Source organism: Magallana gigas, chromosome 3 (assembly GCF_963853765.1).
Source record: "Magallana gigas chromosome 3, xbMagGiga1.1, whole genome shotgun sequence".
Lineage (NCBI taxonomy): Eukaryota > Metazoa > Mollusca > Bivalvia > Ostreida > Ostreidae > Magallana > Magallana gigas.
This window is the reverse complement of record NC_088855.1, coordinates 12,410,674-12,425,067: the sequence shown is the minus strand read 5'-3', so window position 1 is coordinate 12,425,067 and position 14,394 is coordinate 12,410,674. Positions and strand designations below refer to the sequence as shown.

The following is a 14,394-nucleotide window of genomic DNA, read 5'->3' as shown; positions in this document are numbered from 1 at the left end:
TGGCTAAAAAATGACGTTTTTTTACAAAAAAACTGGTTTAAAAAACGTCATTTTTTTTAAGCAGTAGCCAAATGATCTTTAGAATATGATTGGGGGTGTCATATTGAGGCATGATCAGGTTCCAGAATTTTTTTTTTAATTAAGGGGATCAGTGGGCAACAAAAAATGACGTTTTTTGGCAAAAAAAATATGGTTCCCAGAACTCCTCTTACAACTTTTGGAGTAGCTACATCATCTCTTGGGATATAATTGGGGCTGTCCTATAGATGTGCAATAACGTTTTAAAAATTTAAATTTCATCCTGGGAGTCAAATAGTAGCCGAAAATTGACGTTTATCACTAAAAAATCAAACATTGATCCAAGAGCTCCTCTTATGATTTAATGGATAGACAATCATATCTTGGGATATGATAGGGACTGTTCTATAGATGTGCAGTAAGGTTTTCAAAATTTAAATTTCATCCAGGGAGTCAAAATGTAGCAGAAAATTGACGTTTATCACTTAAAAAAAAACATAGATCCTAGAACTCCTTTTATGATTTAATGGATAGACACATCATATCTTGGGATATGAAAGGAACTGTTCCATAGATGTGCATTACGGTTTTGAAAAATTAAATTTAACCCTGAGGCCCATTACCTACCGGTACATACCTTTTGATGCCCTTTAAGGATCAAGAATATATATGGTTAAGGGGTGGGGATCTCAACCGTTTTCGAGATATTCGTGCACTTCCTGTTCAAGGGGGGTCATGACAACCCCCGGGGCCCATGACCTACATACCATTTGATGCCCCTTGATACAAGGTACAAGAATATATATGGTTTAAGGGTGGGGATCTCAACTGTTTTGAAGATATTAAGGGACTTGCTGTTTGAGGGCGTCAGGACCACCCACAGGGCCCATGACCTACATAACATTTGATGCCCCTTGACATCAGAAACATGAATATATATGGTTTAAGGGTCATGATTATAACAGTTTCTGAGATATATGGTAATTTCAAATTCCTGGGGGGTGGGGATGACCCCAGGGGTCAGATCTAATAAACCCTATTTATTGCCAGTAACAGCCAATATATGATTATGAAAACCCTATATTATTATCTTTGTCCGTTTTCAAGTTACCATTTACAATAGAGTCTATGATTCTTTCTACAAGGTTCAATGTTAGACCCCACACCCTTTTGACACCCCCCTTCCCCCCCCCCCCCCCCCTCCCCCGAAAAGTGGTTGTCTAACCCAAAATGAGAAAAATCAAACCAGGGTGCACAACTAGATTTGCAGGCCTATCATATCCTAGAGTTTTGTACAATTATGTTCAGCCATCTCTGAGATACAAGTTCAGAGCGGGAAAGAAGAAAAAGAAGATGAAGAATATATACATGTATTAAGAACCGTACAAAAACAATAAGTCTCCAAACTTCATTCAGGAGACTTAATAATTAATAAAGATTAAATAGAGATAGGATCATCAAACATCAATAATTTAAAGATAATTGACAATTTCTGATTCTAAGGGGGTCAGGATGACCCCTTAGGGTCATGACTTACATGCCATAATGATCTGATGCGCCTGCATGACCTAAGGAGGAATAATATCTTTGGATTAAGGTGGGGATCTCAATGGTTTTTATGATATTTGATAATTTCAGGAAGAGCACTTGGGATCATGACCTACATACCATCTTAAATGCCTTGAACAAAGAAACAATAATATAATATGTACATGATATATGATTCAATTTAAGAACCCAGATATAGATCAATCATCTGTTTTGTAATACTTCCTATGTATATATACATGTACATGTATTAGTTTGTGTTTTGTTCTATACTATTCATGTTCATGACTGTAGTATGGCTTAGTCTTATTTTAAATTACATTAAAAAATTGTCAAATATATGACTTAAAAGGAACCCCCACTCCCAAACAAACTCAAATATAAACTGTTCTTTCCCCCCCCCCCCTTCCTTGTCGAATAATCTATTAAAATCAAAATATAATTTGGGTGTCTAAAAACTTTTATAAACTGGTAAAAAATGTTATTCTTAAAAAAAATTACATTACACCTTGCATAATTGACAAATGATCTATTGAGATACGATCAGAGGTCATATTTCTACCTTGGGATCAATAAGTAGTATTCATTGACAAGTTAAAATTAATAAATAACAATAAATGATTCAAATTATAAATGTTTATACTCCACATTCATCCCCCCCCCCCCCCCAATCTAACCTGCTTATAAAGATTCAGTCTTCTTAATACATTCTTACATGTGTACAGTAGCAAATTTTAAATCATTTCTTGATTGCTTTTTCTCTCGTGATTCACATTAACATTTTGGAAATTGCTTAATTCAATTTTTAAGATTTATAAACAAAATGTTATATGCATCACTGCCATGTGTATTCACCTATTTGGGGCAATTGTAAAGTCTCCTAAACAAAGCAGTGACATCATTAGGCTAGGAATTACCCACATGGATCAAACAGTACTGTATAACATATGAATAAGATAAAATACATTATTATTTCTAGTTCTAAAATGTCAGGGTGTCTCCAAGGGGGCATAATCTTACAATACAATTTTACGCGCAATGACACAAAGAGCAAAAATAAATTAAAGTAAATCCACCCTCCTGTGACATCATACATTTTACATAAACCATGAATTCATTAAAATTCGTGAAAGTGGATTTGTAATTTCTATGTTATGATAGGTGCACATCAAAAACTCAAATCATTGTTTACTTGGAGATATTTAATAAGCGTTTTTCATCCTTATATTCGACATAATTCAATAATGACAAAGGGAAATAACTCTTTTCTACTTTTCTCTAAGTGATATATCTAAATGGTATAATTTTTCTAATGTAAACAATTTTTTCTTTTTTTTAAAATTAATTTTAGTTTTCTGGCAAAGTAAGCAATAAAATTCAAATAGACAAACAAGTATCCATCCACTTATATTTAATTTTTAAACAAAAAAAGTGTGATTTTCAGATGGTAATTTCAGCCTTTGGTTTTTATTACCTTACATCTTAAATAGTATGGATACACATATATTTTATTAATTTTTTGATGAAATTCAAGTCCAATAAGTTAAAAAAAAGTTAAGTTTTTAACTTTGAACCCATGATTTTATAGGTACGGAGTTACCTTAAATGGTTTAGGGATGAGGATCTCAGATCTCAGAAGTTAACAAAATATACAGTGTATCATATCATTTCCTATTTCATAAAGGCGGGGGGGGGGTTAAAGACAACACCTGGGGGTCATTAATGTACTTTACACCAGTTGATGCATCATAATGACTTTAGAAGATATTTTGTATTTTCCTGTTTCGTGGGGTCAGAACAGTCCCATAAGGTCATGACCTACATTGTATTTGATGCATTATAATACATTAAGAAAGAAATACTCCTTCCTTCCTATTATTACTCATATAAAAAATATAAGTGTCTACACTTACTTACATATGAAATACACAAATTTAATAAGAAATTGTTTATACAGGGTCAATATGGGGTCAACTCAACAGTGCATGCAGTCTGACAAATGAAAAAAATAACTTTTGCAACTAAAATGACAGAAACTTTACAAATGCGATAGGATAGGTAACGATGATAAGCTTATTCAAATATTAAAAGATGATAATACAGTATGCTGTCAAAGGGAGATTACATTTAGAAAGTGAAAGTAGAACTTATATACATGTGTATGTATGCTGGCAGGAATCCCATGCTGTCATCTTATTATATTGTGCTACTGCTACTACATGTATTATGCTTACCTAAATTGGTCAACATCATAATGATAATCCAATTAAAACACAATAATGAATTCCTTTAGCTGATCTTAACTACCGTAATCCTTTTCTGCATACGGAAAACACAGACATGTATGTATGGGTGTTGCTAAAACGCGGAACAGAAAACGGAACGGAATGGAAAATATCATCACGTTTATCCCTTAAAAAGGGTACAGACTGGCCAGAAACGATTTACTTTGTATCTTTTATTTATATCTAATGAATGATTATCAACATGTTGCTATCTTATTAATATTCATATGAATGTCTATCAATTATAGCATTGTATTCATTCGGCTTTAGTTGAGTACGAAACGGAAAAATCAAATGTATACGAATTGTGAAACATTAACATGATTAAACGAGCAAATTAGCTATAACTTTTTACTTATTTCTCTTATATGGTATTGCTGGCATATTAGCGTAACGTACGCAGTTAGTGAAAGCGTTTTTTTTGCGTGTTTTGAGTATTTTTATATTATTTTCAAATATGATGTACATGTATATACTTACATCAAAATTGAATTTTCGGTGTTCTAGACGATCTTTTATCATACAGACGATACAGTATCATTGAGATGGAAGAAAAAAACTGTAGGACTGACGACATTAAAAAATTAAAATACAGTAAACATTAAAATACCCGGTAATTTGTGAAACTAATAATTTGTGAAACTAGTATTTTTAGCAATGCAATTTTGTTTACGTTTGCATTACAAAGCATGCAGTTGTTTATTCCAGCAGCTGTATACATATGATCCGAATAGAGAGCTCTAGACGTTGCCTGGTTTGATTTTCCGATTATATATTGGGACTATAGTCTGTCGATCCCAAAATATTCATGCAGCACATTTGGACGATTTATAATGGAAAATGTTGACATCTTTTCTCCATTTGGAAGTCACTCAGAAGACCTTGCACAATTTTTCAACACCATCATCCGGGTCTGTTAAAATGCAAAACCCCGTAGACTTCTTTATTTTTAGCCGTGTATTTATACCAGCTGATAAGCTAGAGAGGACGTTTTAAAGAAAGAATAATGAGAATGTTTAATGCTTCTAAAAGAGAATCGCTTGAACCCTGAGGTATATATAAATATACAGCAAAAAGTGAATCGAGGATATTTTGGGATAGAATATAGTGGTCAATGCATGTACTGTTAATTTTGAGGAAATAAATATTCTTGAATAAATAATCTAATATTGCTAATCTTTCAAAAAAAATTAAAAAGGTACATAAAGTATATCGTTTTAACATACTTAACAAATCTATGAGGTAAATAACATTAGATAAGATTTTCCTTTTTCCTTCCGTTCCGTTTTCCGTTCCGCGTTTTAGCAACACCCATGTATGTATACACGTGAACCCATCTAATCGAAGAGCTGGGTAAAACTAGTACCCGCTAATGAGACATGCAAACCTGTGTTGTGTACGTAACTTCAGACAAAGATCAGTCATTTGTAACATGCATGTATTTTTATGACCTATTCTTCAAATCCACTTGCACTATTTTATTAGGTAAATAACAGCTTTAAGGTGGTGCAGGACACCTGCATATTGTGATGTACATGTATACTTCCTATTGAGATAAACAATAAAGTATGTTGACTATTGATTAAATATTTACCCCCCAAATAATGTTACCTAACATTGAAGCGCAATGGGTTAGAGCGTTTACATGTCTGTAAGAGCATTGGGGTCCAAGGTGTATTTTTGGTACATTTGTAATTTACGAATTGTCATGGGGAGGAAGGGGGGGTCTGGACCCCTCACCCCCACCCCTTCTCTAAATCTGTGCACACGATGATGTTCATGTAGGCACACAGAAGCAAATCTAAAACCGGCAACCGCCACGGGGAGGGGGCAAAATTTAATTTTCAATTTTGTTTGTAATAATTATATAGACCATTATACTTCCTATGACATAAAATGTTAAGATTATTGATTAACTGAAAATTCACTTCAAACAGTTCTACCCCAAATTGCACATAAAGTGCTGCTCATGTCACGATGTGTATTATCATATGGGCAGGGATCTCATCCTTCAGTTATGAAAATTATAATTTTTAAATGTATTACCGGAGTTTGCATGTAGCCTTCATTTTTAATTAAACTGGTATAAAACAGTGTTATTTAGGGGCAAACACATGGTGCGGGTATTACTGTCTAATGACAGCATCTAGTTCTCTTTTGTTAACGTTCCTTTATATTTATCAGTTATGATATTAATTGATAAACATAAATGTATTTATTTTTTCCTTTTTAGCATTATTATTGACTTTTGTGAATTTAATCGAAAGATTTATCAGTTTTGGGTATTAAAATTCTTTTGTGTTGCTGTATGATTAATTTCTGACTTCCTTTGATAATAAATTATCAACTAAGCAGATTTGTAGATTTTCATATCAACCGTAATCAGTACAACAATTGTTTCGTTGCTGGCCTCTAAACATATAGGGCAACTTCAGTAATCTTCTTGGTTTCCATTTGTGCATTTTTTTTCAAGTAGATGATTGATATATGTATGATACGTTCTTTTAAAAAAAAACAATGATTTATAAACAGCCGCTAATTTATTTATTTTTTCATTTCTATTTTAATGCAATTGATACGGAAATACCGCTCGCTCTGAATTCTTCGTTGAGGATTCATGATACAGTTCTTTTCCGCACACAGTGCTTTCCTACAAACCAGAGAGGAGATTGACTTCAAACCAGAGAGCTAGATCGAGGTTTGCATTGATTGTGGTTTTTAACCATATGGCATGCGCACAGCATCAAGAGAGGTAGGGAAGGGGGGGGCATACATGTTTCGTAAATGAAAATGTAGATTATTCACTTTTAAAGGAACTGCCCTCACACCCAATTTTGGGGGGTGTGAAAAAATTTAAAGTATATGTTATGAACGTGTCTGTATTTAGTTTCTGCCTCCTATAGCCTTCAGCAATTCAATTACTGTTAATTGATTAATTACATTATTAATTAATAATTAATTACAAGTAATGTTTAAAGACACTAATATTGAATATCTTTTTTTAAAAAATCGAATACATCAACGTGTATCTATGTTATATATTAATGTTAAATAACAGAACAAAATATTTTTGTTAGAAATTAATAGATTTTCTAATATTACTGTAAAAGATAATATAAAGTATATGGTCGGCGAGGCTACTTAGTATTTCAGACGGTTTGTGTCTTGCTCTTCATACTAGCCTACAGTACACTTATAATTTTAAAAAACATAAACATTCGTACAAAGTATAAAGATACAGTGTAACACGTATATGTATTTGTATCAAAAATATTTTGTGAGAGAATTGGTAGAATGAACAACGGATTTTTCTTATTCATTATAACATAAAAATATATGAAAATAAGCTTGGTCAAATAATGGAAAAAAGTATTGTCATTTTCATACCCATTAATCAAATTATTTGTAAAGGACAGAATACTAATTTTTTTTTTATTAACGTAAATGCTGCAATAGACGTAAGCAAGATGAATCGTTTTAGTCTGAATTTGTTTTCTCGATGAAATTTATCGGTGTTAATAATTTTTAAGTCGCAAAGATTAGATCAACGATATAATATATGAAAAATAGCATTATTTCGTCTTTCCAGTATTTCTTTATCTTCAACCGATATCATTATCTAGCTCAATGATAAAAACACATTCTTTAAATATCTCTAATGCAATTAAGTAGAAAAAAAATCCTATTTTTTATTTAAGAAAGTAAATAATTGCTATCATTATTGTCCTTTGTATAAATAAGCCAAAACATTGCTTTTCTTTTCATTTGTTGGATGTATGAGCTTTATCAAATAGTATGGAGATTTATGTCTCAAAATTCACTATGGAAACTGGGACTAGGAAACCGCGAGACAGATCTGTCTCAACGAGGGAGGTGACCTTGTACAACCTAGATCATCCGATCTAGAGTACATCATGTATTTTCCCAAGTGCAGATGTCAGAGGAAGACGGGTTTTGGATTGGAGTCACGGACCTAAATTCGGAATCTCACTGAAAATGGGTCTCTAGTCAGGACACAACATGGGACAATTGTTATAGATATTGTTTGCAATTGATATTAATGACAAGTTCAAGTATTAAAAATGCAATTATTTTTTAAATATGAATTTGAAATACCGAACAAAATAAGCATACTGTAAACAGGGTTATTTTCGCACCTTGTTATTTTTGCTCTTCTTCATCTGCAAACAGTTTCGCCCTGTCTTGAATTCGCCTATGCATTTGTGTTTGAAGATAGATAAGATATTAAAATTCGCACACTCTAAAGTTTGCCCGCTGGCAAGGACGAAAGGGGCGAAAATAAAGCGGGGCAAATATGTCCCTGTATAAAGTAGTTTCATTACGTAAAAATGACATTAAAAAAATTAAAACGCGTTTGTAATGCATTTTTGTCACTTTTTATTTTTAATCGGGTTTTTTTTTTCAAATCATCTTTCCATTTTCCATTATTAATGGTGCCTTCGCAAGATGTAAGTTGAAATAAAATTTTGCGTTTGTGCTACATTATAACAGTTAAAAAAAAGCAACATGTTGCATCTTAGGCACATAATACCTTGTGTCTGAAAAATGTTCACACCTTAATTAAAAGAATTGGGACAATTCGTTCCAAATTTATGTTTTTATATAAGTTCATATAAACGAGGATTTTAAAAAAATGGGAGGGGGTCCAATCTTATACTGATATATCATCTGATATTTATCAGTAATCTGCCTACATATGGTTTATTCTTTAATTACAAATCAAGATAAATTTTGAATATTATTGTTAAATAATATGCTTGATGGCATCATTGTATCGGAATATCTATTTTTATCACAAAACCTTTTTTAGTATTTATTATTTAGTTATTATTAACCTGAGGGTCCATTTGTACCTATTTTAAGAATATTTGTGATTCTATCTTTTCAATAATCAATAAAATTTCAGGAATGTAATCACGTGAAAATGACTTTTGTTTTTACCCCGGTATGTGAAGGACGCTTGTATGTAAACAGAGAGTTTATTTGTGTGTAAATTAACCCCCCCCCCCACCATCCCCATTACACCCACCTAATTACTTAAGAATTGTCTTGTATTTGTAGGGGCAAAAGTTTTTGTACATATGCCACCTTTATTTGTACATTTTTTTGGTAATTCATATGACAGGGAGATCCCCTGCTATTGTTGTAGACTACTATGTATATATGTTACCTTGGGATCTTCCATCTTCTAGTGTACATGTATTCAATAATGATAATCATGTCTTGGACTTGAGGAAAATCCCGCTGCCTGTCTAAAATAAGGTGCTCAATGAGTCTATTTATGTTAATCGGGAATCTTCATAGTAGTTTATTGTGATCGGCTTCAGCCGATCACTGTTGTGTCCATATCGTCACATACCACTATTTTTACCCCGTGCTCATTGATCCGGCAAGTAGTTCTATTCTAAAAATGTATGTTTTTTTCCAAAAATTCCAAGGGGTGCTAAATGGGCGAATTTGGCGCCTTTTAGGGCATGGATGGAAAGAAGAAGGTTTGAAAAAAAATACTAGCTAAAAATAATTGGGAAAATCGATCTTTAAAGGCGCAATAGGAAGGGTGTAAAGAGGCCAATGTTTACAAATATTCCGAAGTGAAAGTGGATATTGCAGGGTAGGGGTTATTGTAGGGGCCATATCTCAGCCCCCTCTCGATTGATTTTCCTGTACTTTAAAAATGTTGTTGGACTAATGTTTGTCTGTCATTATGCCAAATTTGAATAGATTTGAGCCGGTGGACTTTTTTATATGAATTTTTGTTTTATAAAGGAATAAGAGGGGAAAATAATTGTGGTCTGTGTCCTATCAGGTCAAAAGTGAAATTGCTTATTTGGGGTCCTATCCCCCATTTCTTAACAAATATCAATTGTTTAAGGTAATTTATGGAGAAATTGGGCCTTTTGTTCAATTATGAAACTTATGAAACTTTAATTTCACCAAAATAGAGGAAAAATTTGGCGTGGGGGTGGTATTATTGTTGGGTGATTAGTAAGACCCGCATATGCAAATGAAGTAAGTCGTATTTCTATGTAACCATGCGTCGGCACTATTTTTGTCGTCTGCAACTTTCATTTCGTGGCTATGGACGATTTTTTTTACAAAATACAGGGAAAAAGTGCGCTCGGGCTCTGCTCCTGGTTTAAACGGTCAATGTCACATCTGGACTGGTGCTAGAAGCAGCAACAACAAATATGGTGTTGTATGCTACAAGCATCCAGTAAAGAACAAGTGGGTTACCGTGCATGTACATAGACTCAGTGTCATGCTACATCATGGTTATCATGAATTGGATACATCCATTGTTGCATCACACAACCAGCGACAGACCTGCCGAGCTAGGGGCACTTGCCTGGCCACTTTCCCTACCTGCCTTGCAGACTTGACCTCATTATTGACATGAATTGAGAAAAAAAAAAGAATATAGGTAAGTTTATCATATTTATTAGAATGTTACACCGCTTAACATTGGAGAGTCATGCATCTCTCCTCACAATAATGGTTTTAGTATATGCCTGATGGTACATGATGATGGATTCAGTTCAAGCTTTAAGGTTAGTAATAGTCAGTATCATTCATAAAATGGGTATAAAGTCATTCAGTCACATCCTGGGCGAGGCCTCAGATGATATTGGCATGCTCCTCTCCTGTGGTAGGGATGATCACGTGCTGCAGGTAGGTTCATATCCAATTGTCCCTTCCGGTAGTCTGACTTTGTCCGATGTTCCTGTCGATATAGATGGTGTTCCTCCATTATCCTACCCTGCTGTTTGTTTCTTCTGGTCTTAATCTTTTCCTTTTTATGGTATTCTTGTCTGTAGAGGAACTGCTGGTCATTCCTGGCTTGTCGTCGCTTGCCGGAGTCTGAGTATTGGACACCGGCAGATTCACACTTGAGTCTGGTTGAGGTTCCTGGTAAGTTATTCCTCCTGTGAATCATGGAGTGCAGACGGCTTTCCATTGTTCTTGAAAATTTCACATTCTTGGGCATGTAAGCACTTGCAGATCTATGGTAGGACTCGTTGGCATTGGTGTCAGTCAGAAGTTTCATGGCAGAGATAGCCTCCACGCTCAACTTCATTTTCAAAAATTCTGTCACAATTCTTAGGTCGTTGTCATTCATTTGCAGGGCGGTGATCCTATAGATGGCCAAGTTGCGGCTAAAGTTCCACCACTTGGAGACCACTCCTCCCCCACAGACCAAGGAATAGGCGGCACACATAGAACAGTCTCCGTCATAACATGCAACAGTTGCCTCCAGGACTTTGGGTAAGAAACTGCTCATTTTCTCCAGGTCTCTGTCATACTTGGTGAATAACTTCTTCACTATCATGGAACATCTGGATTTTAAGTCATTGCTAAACACCCTTTGTAACTCTTTCTTTTCTTCTTTTGTCTTAGAATGGAACATTTCATCGCTGTATACTGCTCGGTTGCTGGCACGGAACTGTGATTGCCCAAGATGGACATGGTCTGCTAGGCGCTCTACTCTCCACAAGGAATGAAGAGCCCGCATGGCATCGTCCACTCCTTTAGCACCTTGGGCATCGCCGTCTGTGGTAACACACCGGACTAGAACATCTTGCAGGCCGAGCTGAGTGCCGATATCCTTCCCCATCTCGTATTCTGAGAACGGAGCAGCCGGAGACAGGTTTGCAGTACATTCCGCATGACCGCCAGGACAGTCCACCTCCATTCCTTTGCCGCACAGCCATGCACCAGTCCAGCAGAGTTTGTTCTGTACAGCACAGGCAAGTATGTACTTTCTATCTGTATTTATTTCTACTGCCAGAGAAAAGGCTTGACTGACATTCTGGCCGGGGGTCTTCCGACTAAACATGACGCTGCTGTTGTACCTTGCATGTGTTGAAATGTTGATGATATTTTCAGGGTGTCCTCGAGTAACGTTAACCTCTTTGACTTTTTGTATCTTGTCATTCATGTCCAGTTTGTTAAGTTCTGTCATTTTTCTGCTTGTTTTGCACAGGAGTGTCTGCATGAATGATTTGCTGGGAGCAGGTATGTCCAAACAGGTGAGGAGTTCAATTATCTTTTCGGCCCCGATGGCAGTGTCTTGAATGGCATATGCGAGAGCGATGTTGGTTGCTGATGGATTACGGCCTGGTCCCTCTTGATGAATCTCATGATACAGGTTGAATGTCGGGGAGGTAAACGGACAATTTGCACATTTTCTCTTGTACTTCCAAGAGATGCCTAGCTTTCTTGCCAGCAAAATTTGGCATGGGGCAGGTGCTTGAAGTAGTCTGATGAATATGGGCTGCTCGTCATCATATATATCATTTTCTCCTCACTCACTACACGTTGTCCCCCTACATATTCATTGCTGTTGGCATTTTGTAGGTATCTGCAGCTTTCTGACCGTGGCCGAAGAATACACGAGGATCCACTCTCCCCATCACAGTCGGGAGTTATGTAGGATTGACAGTTTAAACTTGGTCGTGTTACCAGGGCAATATGGTCCCCAGCGGATAGCCGGACAAAGGAGCGTTTACGAGTTGTCTCTTGGTCCTCTGATGAAGCCTTGGATCTGTTAGTATTACCTTGCTGAAAAAACCTCCTGCTGGGCGGCTTCCTTTGGCGGAGTTCCCTCCCTTTGTTCCATGGCCTTTGGTTTTTCTGAAACATTTTGATAACTTCTGTAAGTACTTTCTGCTTGCTGTATCAAAGATGGTGTGATGGATTCATTTATTTCTATCATATTTATAGTCTTGTATGTTTGACAGTACTTCAAATGGCATTTTATACCTATCCATGTCATCTAAACTGTACCCAGAGCTAATCCATTTTGACCTGTAAGTGCCACTTCCTCAAGTTGGTTGCAGTGGCCATGTTTGATTATCTGCTTACAACAAAGGGATTACTTGCTGTTTATTTACTAGCATGTCTGATTTCTATAGTATATTAAATGTAGAAATTTTACATATTTTTCCTACTGAAAAATCTGTATCTACATATTTTATTTTTGGGCTTTTCTGGGGATTTATAGCCTTATTTGGGGTATTATTTCAAAAAATTATTAAAATTGCATAATATTAATCTTGATGAGAAAAAATGTCAGATGTCTGTGGGCAAAAAGTTGAAATATGACAAATTAAAGTTTCAAGGAAATTGATTATAAAATAAGTTCATTATGAGTACTTTAGTGAAGTGAATTTTGTGTGAGATGCTTGTGTTGGCATGCAATTTCAGCTATTCCTGTACCTTTTTTCAGGGGCCCATAACTCTGGTGTAAGGAGAAGGATTTCACCGAAACTTTTAGGAGATATTGGAAATACCCTCAGATGCCAACCTACATTGTACCAAGTTTCATTAAAATCAATAAAGGTATGTGAAATTATTAGGTCACATACCACTATTTTTACCCCGTGCTCATTGATCCGGCAAGTAGTTCTATTCTAAAAATGTATGTTTTTTTCCAAAAATTCCAAGGGGTGCTAAATGGGCGAATTTGGCGCCTTTTAGGGCATGGATGGAAAGAAGAAGGTTTGTAAAAAATACTAGCTAAAAATAATTGGGAAAATCGATCTTTAAAGGCGCAATAGGAAGGGTGTAAAGAGGCCAATGTTTACAAATATTCCGAAGTGAAAGTGGATATTGCAGGGTAGGGGTTATTGTAGGGGCCATATCTCAGCCCCCTCTCGATTGATTTTCCTGTACTTTGGAAATGTTGTTGGACTAATGTTTGTCTGTCATTATGCCAAATTTGAATATATTTGAGCCGGTGGACTTTTTTATATGAATTTTTGTTTTATAAAGGAATAAGAGGGAAAAATTATTGTGGTCTGTGTCCATATGAGGCGTCCGGCATATGCTTCCACGTGCGCACACATTCTGCTGGCATAAGTAGTTCTTATAAAAACTTGAAGCTTTGGTTTAGTATTTATAAAACATTTTACTCAGTTTTATTTCAATTCATTTACCTTAAGAGATGCAAACATACATTAAATACAGTTCGACCTGTTAATTCAAGTATGCACATTTTGTCTCACGCGTAAGAATTTCGATCGAAAGATTCATTCAGTAATGCAGTTGACCTTGATTAACTGACCTCGACCATAAGAAGATGCTCCATGAACTGACCTCGATCTACTGATATTGCATAATAGTAGCTAGGAAGACGGCTTGATTTATAAACAAGGTTATGTTATAATGCGACCTCAATAGCAAGTTATGATGGCATTCAATGTTTCTCAGTCGCATTAAATTATTTTAATACAACTCTTTCTTTGTATACGTGTTAATGCTCTTTGAAGAGCCATACTCAGTATTCTGAAGAAGAATTAGAAGATACATTAACATCTAATAATTACGTTAAAAATATAAAACTAGACAAGGAGTTTACGAACGGCTTTCCCCAAATTTATTTCAAAATTAAATTTGTTGACGGTTTATAATGATGAAATTATGGTGTACATATTCAAAATATTCTATATTTTGTAAAAATACAGTACTTTTTTAATTATTTTACACCAAACTGATCATGTTGGTTGCTTCTAGCTATCTATAT

At 35.1% G+C, this 14,394-nt stretch overlaps 1 protein-coding gene across 1 annotated transcript in view; it reads left to right on the top strand.

Moving 5' to 3' along the window:
- LOC117692893 (uncharacterized) overlaps positions 1-14,394 on the top strand; it is a 41,532-nt gene that overhangs the window by 9,946 nt on the left and 17,192 nt on the right. The gene's annotated exons all lie outside the window — the stretch shown is intronic.